This window comes from Numenius arquata, chromosome 14, assembly GCF_964106895.1.
Source record: "Numenius arquata chromosome 14, bNumArq3.hap1.1, whole genome shotgun sequence".
Lineage (NCBI taxonomy): Eukaryota > Metazoa > Chordata > Aves > Charadriiformes > Scolopacidae > Numenius > Numenius arquata.
Genome location: NC_133589.1, coordinates 2,072,268 through 2,083,044, shown reverse-complemented (window position 1 = coordinate 2,083,044; position 10,777 = coordinate 2,072,268).

Below are 10,777 nucleotides of genomic sequence, written 5' to 3'. Positions count from 1 at the left end.
CCTTAGCCCAGAGAGCATCCTTTAGGTACCCAGGAATTGTTCTGGTTTCTTATCCCTAAAACCACCCCCGTAGACAGGGAATTACGGAAAACCCTCTTGACAATGGCAGGAGCAGTGAGAGGCCAAAAAGATCAGTGGAAAAGGCTGACGGGAACCCTGCAGCACTGAAAAGAACAACGGGAAGGCTGGAGAGAATCACCGGCAAGCGAAGAGACCCAGGGCATGGAGATTTTGATGGCCAAGTAAGGCCAAGGAGGCACTTGAGGGGCTCAGTGGCACGGGGACAACCTGGGGAGTTTGCAGGCATGTATTATAATTGTAGAAACAAAGGCAACTGCATCTGAGAGGACCAAAAAAATCCAGATGGAGTTTGGATACCACATGAGGAAAGGCAGCTGGATCGTAGGACCCACCAAAATGCTCCAGGTGACCTTTGCCGTTGGGTTATGCCATCCCACCGGGGAGGAGTTATCAGTGTACGGACCCCACACAGATCAGGGACCAGGGACTGCGTGTTGTATAGACTGTGGCAGGGGAAAAGCCATTTTGTCACTAATGATTTCTCTTTCCCTTGTTATCCCTGATGACTAGACCTGGCTGAAACGACACCCCGTGGTGTCACCGTTGGGCACTGCCCGGGGAGATGCAGAGCACTGTTGCCCCTCGTGGAGACGTCTGGGTCTGGGCTTAATGCGAAGGCAAACCTGCAGCCCTAAATCTCAAACTTGTAATTCAGGTACTGAGGATAAAAACCAAAACAAGGTTAGATAAAAGCATTCACTATCAAAACTTAATTATGCACCCACAGGCTGAGGCTCGTTATTCATCCTCCAACCTGGAAACAAATTAGTCTAATGAAGCCATGAGTTAACACGGAGAAAGGATGTAAAGGCTGGAGAATATTTGTGGCCGTGCTCTAGTGTCAAAACCAGCACTGAGCTCTGGGTACCACCTTTGTCACCAGAATCGGGTGCTTCCTACACCTGGTGGTGTGTCCAGGACTGAGGTTTTGCTAAGAGCAGGTTACAGTTGCTCGGAGGTGGGAATCTGAAGCCGTTAGAGACCAGTGAGATGTGGGGGCTCATCAAAACCAGAGGTGGTCGGAAGCCACAGGTCTAAAGAAACCCAAACACCAGCCTCAGCTGCCTCTGAGTCAACCCAACGAGAGGGACACGTTTAGCTCTGGCACAAGCTCCCCGCCGACAGCCAGCACAGCCCCACGGAGAGTTTGGCTCCAGTGTCCTCTAGTAAATTGTGGAACCAAATCCCAGGGGCCGGGAAGAAAAGAAAGCGATAACTAACTACAGTGGGATGGCAGCTCTCTGTGGGTTTATTGTGCAAGCGGTTAAGAAGCTGAAGACTATAATTAAACTGCCCGGGAATGTCTAATCACAGCAAGGAAGGCCTTTTGCCCTGCTCCTTCCCTGCAGAATTTGGGGAGGAATGAAATTACATCATAGCAAAGGGACTCGATAGGCATTTAATCCAGCGCTCTCTGCTGTACCCCCCCTCGGCTTTGAGCCAGTTGCTTTGGCCACCTATAGAAGTCGCCCATAAACTATACATCCCGGCATGAGCGGGAGAAGCCTGGGTTTAGGGACGGTAAGGTGCTTACACGCAGCACACCACAGCCAGTCCGGTGATATATAGCCCGGGTCTGAGCTCTGCAGCAGAGCACAAACGGTTCAAGCGACCTAGTAAAGACCGTGCCAGTACCCGAGAACAAGTCCCTGAAGACCCCCGGCTGAGCCGTTCTCACCGCTTTATTCTCTCACTCCCATCCTAATGTGCTTAACTATAAATGACCCCTTTATTTTTTATATCTCCATTTCATTTTTGCCCTTCTTCCAGGGAAGCAGTAAAAACGGGGAAGCCGAGAAGCAGAGCTCTTACTGTAAAGCGAGTGCTGACACAGAGCAATTCTGGGGACCCGGCAGCTCTCGTTGAACGTTTGTATCATCACAAGGAAGCTCTGGGCTTCTCCTCCGAGACCCAGGATCCTGCTCCCAGGTTCCCAGAAGAAGCCTATTGGGATGACACAGGCAGAGGTGAGCTGCATCTGGTCTGGGGGGCCCTGACATCCACTGTGTGAGCCTGGCACTATATTATTTCCAGTTTTGCTGGGTGTTTTATTCCGTGCTGACCTGGGGTTCATCGCAAGGATGGCAGAGTGGGGGTGAAGGCAACCCAGCTGAACAGAGCCCCCCAAACACAAACCCATCCGTCGTGCTCTTTGTCTCCGCTATGCAGAAGATGCTCAGCCACCCTGGGCAGAAGGACAACAGCTTGGTGTTTATTAGTATAATTTTTAAAGGTGCCTCATTGTATTTATTTGCTGTGTGGTTAAACATTTATTATTTATATTTAATTTTCCCAGACTCAAAGGGGCATCACTAGTGGCTGAGTGTCTGCAGATTCAGTGCAGCTCCTTCACACACTTATTTATGTAACCTTGGCCTCCCCCGAGGGGCTCCCGTTTCACTATGTGCCATCGGCCTCTTAATTGGCCTCACAGATCACGCCTTCTCCTTCGGCTCACCCAGGTCCCCGCGACTCGTAATTTCTAAGATATTAAATGTGGCTGAAACAAAAGAGTTCAGTGAATTAAAGCCGGGAAGTTTCCTATCCCTCCAAAACCTTCGCTTTTCATTCCCTCTCTGGGGCGATGGGCAGACTGGGGCCATCCCAGTGGGTCTGGAGAGCTCAGAGAGGACCAGGCTGTGTCCTGGGCAGGAGCTGGACACTCTGGCTGGTGCACCCAGCCGTTGGCAAGCCTGGCTTCGCACCCAGTCGTCGCCTCTTGATTAGAGTGTTTGACACTAACGAGACTCCAAGCAGCTGATTAACCTGCTGGGGATCTATAGAAGCTGCTCTCACTACAAGATCTCTTTCCTAGGGGTGCTTTTGCACAGCCTGTCCAGCCCCCTTGGCTGGTGGGTCGTGGGATGGAGGAGAGCCATCCTCTGTCTCTGAGCCACCCCAAAGCCACCTCTCCTCACTCCTTTCCCAGATAACAGTTCGGGTTCCAGGCCCGTAAGGGCCGTCGGGCTGGGTCCCCACAAGGACATAGACTTCGGGGTCTAAAAATGCAATTTTCAGAGCCACAGAGACCAGGAATTCCCATTTTCTTTTCCCAAGAAGTAAAATCATGTCTGGGTAATGGCTTTGGATATTTTCTTTGCAATACATCCTCCTGCCAAGGCACCCCAAGCACCTTAGGTGTGCAGTGGGGGGACACATCTGACCCAAAGATGCTGCATTTCACCTCCAGCCACCATCCGTGGAGCTTCACAAACAAATCATCCAGGGCCTTCATCCAAACAGACCAGGAAATGCACTTAACAGCTGTTAAACTTTAGAGAATACAGATCCTGTAGCAAGGAGTTCCACGTGTCAGTGATAAGGCAGAGACATCTGGAGAACTCAACCAAGTAAGGCTTTCACCGGGGTGACTAAATCTCCGGGTGAAGGGGGTTGATATCCCTGGGACATTTTTGCCTGGTTGTCAGCTCTTTGGGTTGAAAAAGAAACGTCACTCCCATAGGTAGAGCTATTTCAACATTAATGGTTTTATACCTTCTCCTTAAATATATCACAGGCTACACTTGGAGATAGAGTTTGAGAGTAAACATTGTTATGCTGGAGCTGTCATCTGTGAGTAATCACAGACCTAATTGAAGCTGGCCAGCCTATTAAATAAACATTCGGCATAAACGAAGGAGCAAAGAAATACCCTTTAGTTTGGTAATAGTGGAAATGATGGAAACCAGTGCCTGAGTCAGGGACCGGGGTTGGAGGGCCGGGGAGGGAGGTTTCCTCCACGTATCTGACAGCAGCGAGAGCGTCAGCGACCAGCTGTGGGAGGGAGAGCGAGGAGAGGGCTTCCAGGGTGCTGGCCACGGCAAGACTGGATTTTGGGGCAAGGAAACCGCAGTCACAAGGAGCCCGGCTTTACCGCATCCGGGGAAATGTGACTTCCCACCATCTCCTGTTAATAGCTGGGCTAACACTGGCAAAATAACCTACCAGAAACCGTCCTCCCAGCATCAAATGCCGCCTAATCGCCCCGCTGAAATGGGCAGCGATGCAATCTCACAGCGTCTCTCGTGTTCCTTGGGGAACCACCTAATCCTCCTTGCTGTCTGCCGTTTTTCCCTTGTCCTTGGGAATTTTCGCCTACGGACAAGGCTGTGGCTTCCGAGCGCCAGGCTCCTCGCTGCTGGCGGGCTCTGGCAGCCCGCTGCCGTGGCACGGGTGGCACCCAGGCGTCCCGGGTGGCACTCGGGAACACAGAAGGCAGAACAGGTCCATTTTTACCCCCGGCGAATCCCGCAGCATCCTGCCCCTCCTGGCCCTCCCGCCAGATGTTGGGTGGATGCGTGCGAGCGGCGCTGCCTCTCCGGGAGGTGCCGAGAAGAGGGTGATGTGCCGAAGTGACACGCTCAATTTCCCTCAAAGATGGTGCAGCCACAATAACTTTTTTTTTTTTTTCTCTTTCCCCGCTGATGGCGTCCATGTGTCTCTCTCCCTTTTCACTGGAGCTCTGTTACGCGCCGCAACGTGGTGCGGGCGTGTGTGCACCTTCTGTTCCCCGAGCCATCCCTGCCTTTCCGGGGAGGACGAGGTGCCCGGCCTTCCGTGGTTAGTTGAAGAAAAACACTCTCCCAGTGATCAGCGCCGGTATGAAGTAGATGTATGGTTTCAATTCTGTCCTTGAGCCATGGATCATTTAATGTTGTCAACGCATATACATCCTTCTCAAACATCCCACTGAGAATTTCTAGGGACTGTAGACAGCTCAAAGCTAGCGTTACAGCAGCAGCAGCTTCGTATTTGCTTTCAGATCCACGTGCATTTTTTAATACTAAAGCTTGCATAATTGCTGCTGAATTTCTAAGCAACTTCTTCAAAGGGACAGAGGCGGGTTAGTGGTGGGAGAACTGGTGGCGGAGCAGGAACCAGACCTGTTGTTGGCTTCTGGTTGCGAGATGGTGCTTGAGGAGCCCCGGAGAAGGGCCGGGTTGGGACCTCCCGGCTCAGCGTGTGTTTGAGCACGTTTTCTCCCTGACGGTGGGATGCACTTGCCAAGCAGCTGCCGATGTTAGGTGCCAGCATTGAAAGCATTTTAGTGTTGCACGTATCTTACCAGGGGACTTGCACTGACATCCTGCTTTGAAAAGTGCCAGCCTTTTTTCCCTTTTTTTCTTAATTCCCTGAGGTCTGGCTATGCCTAGAAGCTCAGTGAGATGCTACATGCAATGAAGATGACCTGGCAGGTGAAGGGTCCACCGCAGGGCTGATGGAGGCAGGGCTTTAAAAGGGGAGACAAGGTGGTTCCTCAGTTGATGAGAAGCATCTCCTGATCTTTTGCAGCTGGTGGGAGTGGAGTTGCAGCTGGGTGGGGGCTGGTACCTTCTGGTTTTGAGTGTTACAGTTGCTCTGCAGCTTCCCTCTGAGGTGGGAGGTCTGCTGCTGTTCCATGGCAGTAGCATCAAGCTCTGGTTGGGGTGCCCATCCCCTCAGGGGCCAGTCCCCCCTGGGTAAAGGGCAGTGACTACCCCAGGGAGTGGGTCACCTTCCTCTTTGTTGGCTGCTCTCTTGGGTGCTGGGGGAAGAGATGCATGTGAGGTGGTGATGGATGCTGGGGGAAGACCTCGATGGGAGGTGGTGATGGCCACTGACTGGAAGGTGAGAACAGGAGGCTGTGGGTTTTCTGGAGAACCCACAGCAGCCGATCACTGCTGGGAGGGATGGATGAAGAGTGGCTTCTTGTGCCTTTGGCAGTGTAGAAGGGCTGTGGGTGATGACTCCCAGCAGCAGGGCTCAGGGCCGCAGGGCTCTGCTGCCGACATGGGAGGCAGCTCCTTCCTTCCCTCCCAAGGAGGAGTGTTTCTGAGGGTGACACCAACCCGAGGTGTCCCCCTGTACTGAGGGAATGTCCCCTCTCCATCTCCTGGCCTCTGCAGGGCCCTGTGCAGCACCACGTCAGAGGCACCTGGTCAGCCCAACTCCATTTACCGTGACTATGTATTTATTATATCGGAGCCCAGGGTAATTACTTTACAACTCTGAACGTTAAATATCATTTGTCTTATTCCAGTAGGTCCAAATCTTCATGAATTTTATCTGATGCTTGCTCCCTTCAATTATCTGCCATCAGAAAAAAGTTTACCGTCGCTGCAAAAATATCAATTTGCCAGAGGTTGCAATACATTTCCTCTCCACCTCTGTAATTTACAAACTTACATTCTATGATTAGAAAGAAAAATGGCTAATAGGAGAAATATTCATGCAAAATCGATACTGAATAAGATGCTGCCACCTTTTGGCTTAACCTAATTCTACATCTGGGGCCAAATTCAACCTGGGTGTTAATTGCTTTGCTGGGAGAGGAGCTAGAGCCGCCCTGGGGGATGGAGGAGGATGGAGAAATGAAGCAGGATCTGGGGGGGGCTCTGGGCAGGATCTGGGCTGCGAATGGGGTGTGGGAAGCTGATACTGTGGGGTTTGCAGGCTCCAGTAAGAGGGAATTTTCCACAGCTGGGCTTCTGCAACAGAAGTTTCTTTCTTGCACATCCAGAGCCGAAGCGGAGGTTCCCGGCTGCTTTTTCTCTCCCTCCAGCCACCCAGGCTCTTGGAGCTGTGTCCCAGCACAGGACCAGCCCTGGGCTGTGGGCTTGTGTCCGTGCTGATGTGCTGGGAAAGAGGGTCTGGGATCTGATGAGACTCAGCCCTTGGCTGAAGGCATCTAACCAGGCTTTGAACTGATTAGACAGTTCATCTAAGCTTGCTGGCAGCATCTACCCTGTCTGCCCACAGTACGGTTAGACAGGATGGGACGCAGCGGGACTTGTGACTCCATCAGTCTTGGTGACTATTAAATATACTTATTCTTCAATTACATGTCACTGCAACGGGCCGTGGAGCCCAAATACTGCTGTGCTTTCAAAAGAAAGCAAAAAAGCATTTAATTTTTGTACTAAAGATATTCCAAAGTGCCAAGTGCCACAGCAGAGCGATTGCAACGCTGCTCTGTCTCCTTGCCCAATGACACAGGGTTTGTGGGGTTTTTTTTACAGCTGAATACCAGTAAGCACGTGATTAAAAGCTCTGAGGATTCTGTGGTTGTGGGATTTCCAGCAAAACTTGCTATTTCTCCCATATCTTGCCCCTTTGTTTCCCCGAGTCCAGGGCCGAGTCGGAATTCAGTAATTGCCACCTGGATTTATTTTGCTGTCTTCCCAAGGAACTTGTTTGAATAAATTGAATTGGCAAATGTACTGTTCAGCCGCAAAGCGTTGTGTCAGGAATAATGTAGGTGTTATCGGTCCCTCTGTTACAGCCCTGAGCGTGCTGCCAGGGACCCGGAACCGATGCAGGGGAGCTCCCTCTGAGCAGCTCCCTCCCGTCCCTCCTCAGAAAGAAGCACACTTTTTTTTTTTTTTGGCTGGTTGCTCCATGTTCTAAAGCGAGAGCAAAAGGAGCTTCTTGCAGCTTCCTCGGTGTGCACAGAAACTCTTCCTCCACTGAATTTTCCTTTCCTTCCACCGCTAATGGGTTCCTGTGGCTTGTACTTGTGTTTCCTTCACTGGGTGGGACTTGGGTGCAGCAGTCACTTTGATTTCCATGGAGCATCTGAACAGTCCCTGATGCCAACATTAGGTCTGTGTCAGCAGAGATCAGGGCAGGGTGGTGGGGACCGGCAGGTCCTGAGGTTGTTCCTCCCGAGCAGAACAGGACATTCAGCTGCAGGGCTGTGCGGAAGGACCTCAAGAACGGGGTCAGGCTGTGGAAACCTAGCAATCAGGAGCTCAGCAGCCCGACCAAGGCACTAGCTGTGTGTTGGGCAAGTTCTTTGGGTTGGGGACTGTTACCCACTGCACTGTGGGGTCCATGCAGGGTTTCCTTGAGGTCCCTTCTGCTATTAGCACTGCTCTTGAAGGGTCCAAACTCCAAATGCTGGATTGTAGGACAAGCACTTCTTTAAAAAGCATTTTGGTCAAAACTCTCTTTTTCCAGCCCTTGCTGCTCATCTCTCAGGCTTTCTCATCGTACTTAGGTGTTATCTCCATCCTCCTCATTTGGCAGTCCCTACATCTGGTAACTTCCAGTCTTATTAGCCTGGTAGGTGGGTGCTGATGAGCCCAGCTCCTGCCCCAAGCACAAACTGGTTGCTCCGGGGCTGCGAGGATCCTGCTCTCCTGGCAGACAGGAGGCAGCTCTTCTTCCTCCTCCAGGTCTCCACCATCCTCACCAGCGCCCTTTAGATATTGATAGGCATTGATGAGGTGTCCTCTCAGTCTTCTCTTCTCCAGGCTACACAGCCCCGGGTATCTCAGCCTTTCCTCAGCAGAGAGGTGCTCCATTCCCTTGGTCATTTTCGTAGCCTCCGTTGGACTCTCCCCAGTAGTTCCTTGTCTTTCTTCAACTGGGGAGCCCAGAATGGGACATCCATGGGATGGGGCAGTGGGTCTTACAGCAGGGAGGGCTGCCCAGTTAATTAAAAAAAAAAAAAAAAAGCAGCTCAGTGGGGGGATTTTAGCGATGGGGCTGCTCGGAGGCCCAAGTCCTGGCAGGTGAGCAGGGTCCTGCAGAAGCTCCTTGGCCGCAGAGGTGACCCTGCCATGCGGGTTAGCAGTGACATGGTGCCACCTCGTGGCACGCGGCTCTGAGTGTGACGCATCCTTGTCCTTGTGGGATGGATGTCTTTCCAAGGGGAGCATCACCCTGCGGGTGCTCCATCACCTCCCAGGGCTGCCTGGTGCCTCCAGGGACACGGCTGCACCGTTGGGTGGTTGGGACCGACGGGTGAGGGACTGCTCTCTGGAAAATAAGGGAAATAATAGCTAAAACTGTTGTCTTACCCCCGAGTCTGAATAGCGTCAGCAGAGCAGGGTATGACCCAAACTCATGCTGTCCAGCTCAGAGCCATTGTTTTTGGAGACGATTTCTTTAGGGCTGGGATCTATGGGATCCATGCATTAAGGGGTTCTCCTCCCCTGCTCAGCTATTCCCCCCACCTGGATCTATCCTTTTCCCTCTGGCTCCCAATCTCTACCAGGACTCCCCTGACCACCCTCCCCTGTTAACCCGCAGGAGACCCACTCCTCCGCACCAGGGATGGGTTTGGTCCCATTCTGCACCTACAGCATAAACCAAAACCCCACTTATGAGGGTGCAGGTTTATTTCTTAGTGCTACAAAACAGGAAAGAAGGATAACTCTGTTTATCCACATAAAAAGAAAAAAAAAAAAAAAAAAAGAAGAAAAATGAAGAGCATGCTGAGGTTTTGCACTGCTGTTAAATCACCATCAGTTGAAGTACTTAAGGAGAGAGTCTCAGTTTTCAGTGAAATGCTTTAATTCAAAACCAGCAATGCAACAAATAAGGAGACTTTGGGTCTAACCTTCCTTGCTGCTTGATGGCATCATGTTAGTGCCTGGAAATCTGGGGTTCAGTGCTCATGGACTGGGTCCTGTTGTGCCGTTTGCGGTACGGACCCAACAAAAAAACAGTTGTTATCCCAGGGAATTCTGCCACGGAGACCCCTAATCTGTTTTCTGCCAGGTATCGGGAGCTGACATTGTAAGACATCAGTGTTTGATCTGTGACCAGAAATCACCTGATAAAGGATTTATTTTTCCACTATTATTAGAAAGGCTGTTGAAGGTTTCCCACCCTTTGAGACAGCCTTTTTGGAGCTCTGCGCCCTCTGTATCCGTCCCTCTGCCAGCTTGTCTGCCGGCTGTAATCCTTCCTTTTGGGTTGGGACGTTCCCAAACAGCAAAGCACATGGCTTGGTTCTGCTGACTTTTTGTTCCTCCTATACAGTTCACAGAGACACTGAAGAAGAAAAAGCCTCTTCTTTCTAAAAGGATGCTCCTCTCAAAGGGGGTTGGAGATATAATGGGTACCAGAGGCAGCGGGAGGTGGGGTGGGCTTTACCTCTAAAACACCAAATCTGAGGTTTCCCCTGGAGGGCTAAAGGCTGGGGATTAGGAGCACTCAGTCTCTTTAATTGAAGAAGTTCAGTCCACAAAGCAAAGCTTTTATTTTTTTTTAAGGGTAACCCAAGGAGAGAATTTAACATTCTCCAACAGGTATGTATTACCAAAAATTATCCATCAGAGGAGGCCCTTTCCAGTTTACTTCTTCATTTAGGAAGGGATTTTTTTAAACAAGAGGCTCTCCTGTCGCAGAGGAGAGCTCACGCTGGGGCAACGGTATCTGTGTAAATCCGGCAGCGTCAGAGTGGCTGCGGCGATGAGCCCTCAGGCTCTCAGCAAGGATTTGCCAAGGAGCCGAAGGGCTGATACACCCTTGAAACTCAATGGGATTTAGGTGCCTAAATGCGTTAGGCTGCCTGGAAAATCCCAGACTTTGAAGTTAAACTGGGCACTAACAAAAAAATGGCTAAAAAAAATATAAATTAAAATAATAAAAGGCAGGCTGATGCTGCTGTGGAAGCAGTGGGTGCTCCGAGTTTTGGACCCGAAACAAGGCAGCGGGAGGCGGCCACCAAAGGCAACCGAGAGGCTCCACCAGCACGAGGGTGTAGATAAACTCCATCCCCACCGTCTCCTGCCCCACCAGGAATGGCAGGATGGTCCCTCTGAATGATTTCCAAACTGATGGTTGTCTGCTTGTGTGGGAATGATCCAGGGCCCTTGGCTGGAGACACCCACCTTGTGAGAGTGCGTGAGGAAAACATTAAAAATGTCCTTTTTTCGTTGAGAAGAATCTTAGGACATTAAAAGTTGGAGAACTCATCTTCATT